An 8,464-nucleotide genomic window follows, 5' to 3' on the forward strand; every position below is an offset into this window, starting at 1 on the left:
GATCCAGTTTAGGGGCTTGGATCTATCATTTGGACAAATGTCGTACATCAGAAATCATGGATTTAGACTGTGGACATGACTGAATCAGGGAGTCCGTTCTTGGGACTTGGCGAGTCCAAGACTTTGAGTCCCATATCTGTTGGGGGTCAAAAGAACTCAGTGGGGTGTTAGAAAGGTTGTAGCAGGACATAAAGAATGACCAAACGCATTGGACTTAGTTTAAGAGCTGGAGTTTATGAGACTCGGCGAGTGCTAGAACGAACCCGGAGAGTCCAAGGCAATCCTCTTAAGGATGAAGATGAACTCGACGAATCGAGGATAGAACTTGTTCTTCGGTTGAAGGTGAACTCGGCGAGTTGTTCATCAACTCGGCGAGTCGGATGAGTTTCATGAGATGTTCATGTGAGGGTGGAACTCGTCTAGTTGTCGGCCCAACTCGACGAGTCGGGTCATGGATAAGGACAAGTAAAGGGTGAGGGACTCATTGAGTTGACGACTCAACTCGGCGAGTTGGGTCAACTTGAAGTTGACTTTGACTAGACTTAGACTGACCTTGTTTGGGGTTGTACTTGTTGTGTGTTGACTTGACGGTTCTCGTGTAGGGATCAAAGAGTCTAAAGGAGTCGACTAGTGCACTGAGGATAATTCAAACACTGCACGACATTGAGGTGAGTTACCTTCCAGTAGGGGTGGGTCTAAGGCCACAATACCGGCCCACCAATAAGGGGTATTCATAAGATAATGGTCTTTGTGATAATTATCTTAGTTTGGTTATGTGTCGGTTATGAGATTTATTTGGATGATATGTTATGTGTATAGTAGGGATTAGTTTCCCTAATAGAGGTCCGTAGGACCCAAGGGTAGGTCAGTACCCGAATATGCCTGACTGTATGTTTATGTCTGTTGATTGTATGCTAGTTATATGGGGTGAAATTGTCCCCAGTTACCAGTTGAAAGATACCGATGTCGATTACCGATTGCAAGATACCGATGTTGATTACCGGTTGCAAGATACCGATGTTGGTTACCTGTTGAAAGATACCGATGAAGGTTACCGGTTTAAAGATACCGATGAAGGTTACCGGTTGAAAGATACCGATGAAGGTTACCAGTTGAAAGATATCGACGATATTGTATGGTATGTGGTATGATGGGGGAACTCACTAAGCTTCGTGCTTACAGTTTTGGTTTTGGTTTCAGGTACCTCTTCGTCTAAGGGGAAGGAGCCGGCGGTGTAGCAGCGCATCACATACACACATGGTTTCCGCATTAATCTTCTGGGATTGTACTCTGATTTTTATTACTTTTGATGTCATGATTTGAGACGTAACATTATGATTTTGTAAGGTGTTGTTTTATCGACAATGTTTTGGTAAAATGTTTTAAATTCAAAACTGAAATTTTTGGGCTTGAATTTTGGGATGTTACACCTGCGGTGTTTCTGACTTGAGTCGAGGAAAGAAGACCCATGTGAAACGTGTGAAGTCATCCACAATAACCAATATGTATTTTTTGTGATGAAGACTGGCTACTATAGATGGACCGTAGAGATCGATGTATAAAAGCTCGAATGGTTCAGAGATTGAGGAATCAATCACCGTGGGATGACTTGTCTTGAATTGCTTTCCACATTCACATCCAAAACAGAGAGTATCATTGCTGAATTTGAGGATTGGTAGACCTCTGACTAGTTCTCCGGTGACCAAGTTGTTAATGTATCTGAAGTTAAGATGAGCGAGCTTGCGGTGCCATAGACAGCTGACTTCGGATACGACTTTGGATAGAAAGCGTAACTGCAGTTTGCCTATGGTCAAAGATACATCCAGAGGGCACATAGTACCTTCGGACCTGGACTTGATCAGACAAGTGCTTCTATTGCTTTTCATTACATAGCAAAACTGGTCATCAAATTCAACACGATGGCCTGCTTTACATAGTTGACCAACACTGATGAGATTGTGTTTAAGGCCGTCTACATAAGCAACCTTTTGAATAGAGAAGTCTCCCGTAGTGAGAACACCGTAACCTCGGATTATCCCATTGTCATTGTTCCTTAAAGTGACCTTTCCACCGTTGCAAATTGGCCTGAAGTCTTGAAGGTATTCTAACCTTCCCATCATGTGCAAGGAGCAGGCACTATCGATTAACCATTCTTCTTCGTGTTCCTCCTTGCACAAGGCCGGAAAATTACACAGTTAGTTTAGGCATCCAAACTAGTTTGGAGCGTGGGACAATATATGAGCTTCTGATTGATGCATGAAAAGAGGTTGTAGGGACTGATTTCGTGTCAAGTTTTAATCCTAGTCCTGGGTGTTTATGAGTTTTTGGAGCGTAGTGCCTTTTTGAAAAGTTACGAGGTTTCTGAAAAGGATCAGTTTTGACATGAGAACACTTTTTATGACAACTACATTGACATTCACATGCTGAAATTTTGTCTTTTGTTTTGGCACTTTGTTTGGTCAGCGGTCGGAAGGGTGTGGTTGATTTGTGACTGGTCCGAGGTTGGTAAGATTTGACACGTGAACTGTTGGATTTAAAAAAAGTTTGTTTTGAAGAAGATGTTGCACGTGTAGACACCTTGGACCTTTTCTTGGGATTTGGTAAAATGCGTTTCCATTTGCTGAGATTTTGATGTGATTTTAAAAGTGTTGGAGTGGGTAAGATACCTTTCCATTTTGAATCATCCGAGGAATAGATTTGAAAACCATTGTTTTGAAAAGACCTTTCTTTCTTTTGGGTTTTGTCAGATGAGTTAGGAATGAATGTTGAAACAGCACATTCCTTTTTGCATGGTTTCTTGATGGGGGAGTTTTTTGAAAAATAGTGAGCAAAAGCAAACTTTTCTGGACTCTTAGATTTTGTAAATCTGGTATGTTTTTTGTTTTTAGAAAAGATTTGACGATTTGTGCCTCGAGAACGAATATCCTCTTTGAAAACCTTTTTTGCTAAAATTTTTGGAGATCCGTAGTCTTTAGTGTTTAACTGCGGTTTCCTGGAAGTCTTTGAAAAATTTTGACACCGAAGGCTTGACTCATCAGAACTTGAAAATTCAGGATTTTGAGAACATTGACCTACTTCAAAATTTTCTATGGGTAGTTCATGGTGAATTGGTTGAAGAGTTACAGAACCTTTGATTGTGGATTCTGGTAAGGAAGACTTAGCTAATCATGACTGTAGTGTGAGATACTGCGGTTCGAGGAAAAGGGTGGAAAATCCTGTCAGACTTCGGGACTTTCTATGAAAATTTCTTCATCAACAATAGATGAGGTCTGAGAATTTGGATTGATTGTGCCACAGATAAGAGGTTGATCACATGTGTGATCCGAAGCCTCAGGCACAAATTCCTCAATGAAACAATTATTACTTAGATTATGAAGTCTACTGAAGTGTTTTCTGATATCTTCGGGAAAAGTCTTGTCATTGACTGGAAAATGAAATTCTCGGTCCGGAGGGACATAAAGTCGATCTTTGTTAAACCGGGGTGAGGAATCCTCTGCGGTAGGATATCCATTGGACCAACGCCAATTGTATGTATTATCCACAGTTCTATTATTAACTAAAGTTTCAATAGCTTCACTTTCATTGAACAATTTTTCTATTAAAAGATTTAAACGTACAATCTCACTCTGAGCTAAATCTCTTTGGTTCAAAGCTATTTCTAGTTGGGTTTCACTCAACATTCTTGCATCTTTTTCTAACTCTAAATCTCTTTCTACTGTAGCCATTTTGAGTCTTTTGTTGTCTAGTCGTCCTCTCACGTGAAACATCTCTTGGGACGCTATGTTCTTCTCATCTAAGGGTTTGTTGTAGTCTGAAAGGATGGCAACACATGTGTCATTAAGATTGTCTATGAAAGGTTGACAGTCATCCATGTTATAGTTTAGCGTATGGATCATGATTTTTACCTGTTCGACGATGCTTAGAGTTCCATCTTTTGCCATGTAGCAGTAGTTCCTTTCCAGCTTCGTAGAGCCATCATCATCAGTAGTTTCTAGCATGCAGATCTTGCCTTTCCTTTTGATGTTGCTGATGTTTTCTTCTTCATCTCCGGATGACCAAACTTGATGGTCTCTTTTAACATGAGCCACATATGCCCTAGCCTTTTCCTTTTCCTCTAGCTCTTGAGCCACTCTAAGGTAGAATGCTCTGTCTTTCACTATGTTGGCTTTGCAATCTTTTGCAAAATGATTCTCTTTGTTGCATTTGTGGCATATTACAACGTCACTTTTGTCTTCTGAAGGGGTACCAAAGTCAGGGTTTTGAATAGACTGCAGTGTCTCCTTTGATTGAGTGTTTTGAGATTGTGGTTGTGGATGTGAACTTTTAGGATGATGAGAGTGATTGTTTAGTGGGTTGAAGTTACGATTGAAAGGAGGTTTGTTGAATTGTTGATTCTTGCAAAAAGAGTGAGGTGGTAGTCGGTTGAACTGTTTGTTGACTAGAGCAATAACTTTCTGAAAATTTTCTTCATCATCATACTCTGATTCAGCTTCGTATTACTGCGGTGTAGTATCATACGAGGGAGAGTAAGACTGGTTGTGAGGAGCTTGTGCTACAAGAGCAAGCGGTCCTCCGAAGTCAGCACAATTTTTGAGTACGGTGGATTCTTGTGCTTGCAATTCCCCATATAGCTTGTAGAGAGATAGGGAATGAATCTTTCTATCTCCTTGAACTATCATCTTAGCAGTAGTCCTTGAACTATCATCTTAGCAAGGCGGCGCCGATCTGGGGTATTTGTCAGAGGATGACAGTGGTGACTCCGCTGTTGGAGCGGATTCGGGAGGCCCAACAGGAGGCCATGAAAGAGGAACATCGGAAGAGCGAGCGGATTTTGGGGCAAGTTTACTCCTTCGATTATGATAGCCGAGGGCTGTTGACACTACACCGTAGGGTGTGGGTGCCGTATCACAGGGGTGTGCGCCAGGTTCTGATGGAGGAGGCACACAAATCTCGATTCCCCATTCATCCTGGGGCAACGAAGATGTATAGGGATCTTCGTTTGGAATATTGGTGGCCCTGCATGAAACGGGATGTTGCGTGGTACGTGGAACGGTGCTTGACCTGCAGGAAGGTCAAGGCCGAGCACCAGAGACCACACGACAAGACGCAGCCGTTGGATATCCCGCTGTGGAAATGGGAAGACATTATGATGGATTTTATTACAAAACTACCCAGGACCGCGCAGGGAGTGGATTCGATTTGGGTCATCGTCGATCGATTAACCAAGAGCGCCCATTTTATCCCGATTCAGGAAAGTATTTCAGCCGAAAGGTTGGCCGATATCTATATTCGGGAGGTAGTGGCGCGACAAGGAGTACCAGTATCGGTGATTTCGGACAGGGATGTGTGGTTCACTTCCAGGTTTTGGAGGAAGTTTCATGACGAGCTGGGTACTCGTCTGCATTTTAGCACCGCCTTTCACCCGCAGACGGATGGTCAGAGTGAGCGGACCATCCAAACATTAGAGGATATGTTGCGGGCATGTGTTTTAGACTTCGGAGGTAGCTGGGATACCTACCTCCCGTTGGCAGAATTCTCGTATAATAAAAGCTATCATGCGAGTATTAACCGTCCTCCTTTCGAGATGTTATACGGGAGGAAGTGCAGGACCCCGATATGTTGGGGTGAGGTTGGCCAGAGGGTCATGGGGAGCACCGAAGTGGTGCTCAAGACGACAGAGAGGATTCAACAGGTTCGGAGCAGACTTCAGACTGCTCAGAGTCGGCAGAAAAGTTATGCCGACAAACGCCCATCGGACCTGGAATTTCAGGTCGGGGATATGGTTCTCCTGAAGGTGTCGCCATGGAAGGGCGTCATCCGATTCAGGAAACAGGGCAAGTTGGGCCCCACGTATATCGGACCTTTCAGGGTTATAGCCCGGGTGGGCAAAGTGGCATATAGGTTAGATCTGCCAGCCGAACTCAATCAGATTCATAATACTTTTCACGTCTCCTAGTTACGGAAATGTTTGGCGGACGACTCGGCAGTGGTGCCATTAGAGGATATTCGGGTCGATGACAGCCTGAATTACATTGAGCGGCATGTGGCGATCCTCGATCGGAAGTCGAGGGATCTGAGAAACAAGAGAGTGGAACTTGTGAAGGTGCAATGGCAGCACCGGAAGGGCTCGGAATGGTCTTGGGAGCCGATGGACGAGATGATGAAGCACTACCCAGAGTTGTTTCATGGTCGAGCAGCAGACTTCGAGGACGAAGTCTAAAATAAGTAGGGGAGATTTGTAGCACCTGGTTCCTGGTATGTATTTTATTTTAGTATTTGTGCATTTTTGGCCTTGGACTCGGCGAGTTGAAGGACCAACTCGTCGAGTAGAAGTGGGACGAGACACGGGGTTTAAGTGATGGACTCGGCAAGTCGGTTCTCAGACTCGACGAGTAGGCTCTGTCTGGATAGAAACCCTAATCTGAGGGTTTGCACCCTATTTAAAGAACCTTATGCAGCCCCCATCGCCCCTTTATGCTTCCAGAAACCCCTCATAGCAAACCCTAGCCGTTTTTGAGAAGAACTAAGGCATTTTTGGTAGATCTTGCTAGTTGTGACCATAAGGAGGAAGAGAAAGGCTTGAGGAAACAAGTAAAGACCAAGGGAACCCGAGTTTGTGCACCTTCTGCAGCTCATTGACGGTAAAAAGTTGTAATCTTGCTCATTCATTTGTTAGATCCCTCTTTGAGGTGATTTAGGGCTGTTATAAGCCATTTTTGGTGGCCAACCATGTTTGCAAACATGGTTGGGGGTTTGAGCTTCTGAATCACGTCATTAAAGGATTTACAAGACATATTTGGGTTGCTTTTGCACCCATGAAAGGTACCATGCACCATAGGAGCATGTTTTATGTCTTTTGAGCTCATTGTGCCTTTCATGCAAGTAAAGGTTGTAACTTTACGTGCTAGATCCAGTTTAGGGGCTTGGATCTATCATTTGGACAAGTGTTGTACATTAGAAATCATGGATTTAGACTGTGGACATGACTGAATCAGGGAGTCCGTTCTTGGGACTCGGCGAGTCCAAGATTTTGAGTCCCATGTCTGTTGGGGGTCAAAAGAACTCAGTGGGGTGTTAGAAAGGTTGTAGCAGGACATAAAGAATGACGCAATGCATTGGACTTAGTTTAAGAGCTGGAGTTCATGAGACTCGGCGAGTGATAGAACGAACCCGGAGAGTCCTAGGCAATCCTCTTAAGGATGAAGATGAACTCGACGAGTCGAGGATAGAACTTGTTCTTCGGTTGAAGGTAAACTCGGTGAGTTGTTCATCAACTCGGCGAGTCGGATGAGTTTCATGAGATGTTCATGTGAGGGTGGAACTCGTCTAGTTGACGGCCTAACTCGACGAGTCGGGTCATGGATAAGGACAAGTAAAGGGCGAGGGACTCATTCAGTTGAAGACTCAACTCGGCGAGTCGGGTCAACTTGAAGTTGACTTTGACTGACCTTGTTTGGGGTTGTACTTGTTGTGTGTTGACTTGACGGTTCTCATGTAGGGATCGAAGAGTCGAAGGGAGTCGACTAGTGCACCGAGGATAATTCAAACACTGCACGACATTGAGGTGAGTTACCTTCCAGTAGGGGTGGGTCTAAGGCCACAATACCGGCCCACCAATAAGGGGTATTCATAAGATAATGGTCTTTGTGATAATTATCTTGGTTTGGTTATGTGTCGGTTATGAGATTTATTTGGATGATATGTTATGTGTATAGTAGGGATTAGTTTCCCTAATAAAGGTCCGTAGGACCCAAGGGTAGGTCAGTACCCGAATATGCTTGACTGTATGTTTATGTCTGTTGATTGTATGCTAGTGATAGGGGGTGAAATTGTCCCCAGTTACCGGTTGAAAGATACCGATGTTGATTACCGATTGCAAGATACCGATGTTGATTACCCGTTGCAAGATACCGATGTTGGTTACCGGTTGAAAGATACCGATGAAGGTTACCGGTTTAAAGATACCATACATCTCTACCAAGTCTCCATAAGTATCTTTCCATTGTTTGTGACCTGTAATGGTATTCATTTGCAACCATTATTGGAGCTCGATTTGAACCACCAAAACTGTTGGAAACGCTTAGAGAAAGTTCTTGTGCCATTTTGTTTTCTTTTTGTTAAAAAAAAGTGAGCTTCCGTGGTAGAGAAGGCCCTTTGAAAAATCAGAGTTCCGTTTTTCAAAAAGCAACCACCATGGCTCTGATACCAACTGTTAAGAGAAAAACTTGAGACACACTTGAACAAACGTTAGAACAAGTATAGTTGCGGAATTAGTTAATCTCAAAGGATCTAAAAGCTCAACAACAATAAGTTAATATGTTAGCTAGTTAGCTAGTTAGTTGCGGAAATGTAAAGAAACATAAATGACAGTAGTTGATATATCAAGTAAACACATAAGTTGATTCATAACATGGAATGCATTCAAACCAAGTTAATGAGTGAGATCAATCTTAGTGATAGAGTC

The sequence above is a fragment of the Lactuca serriola genome, chromosome 1, assembly GCF_051521515.1.
Source record: "Lactuca serriola cultivar US96UC23 chromosome 1, Lser_US96UC23_V15, whole genome shotgun sequence".
Lineage (NCBI taxonomy): Eukaryota > Viridiplantae > Streptophyta > Magnoliopsida > Asterales > Asteraceae > Lactuca > Lactuca serriola.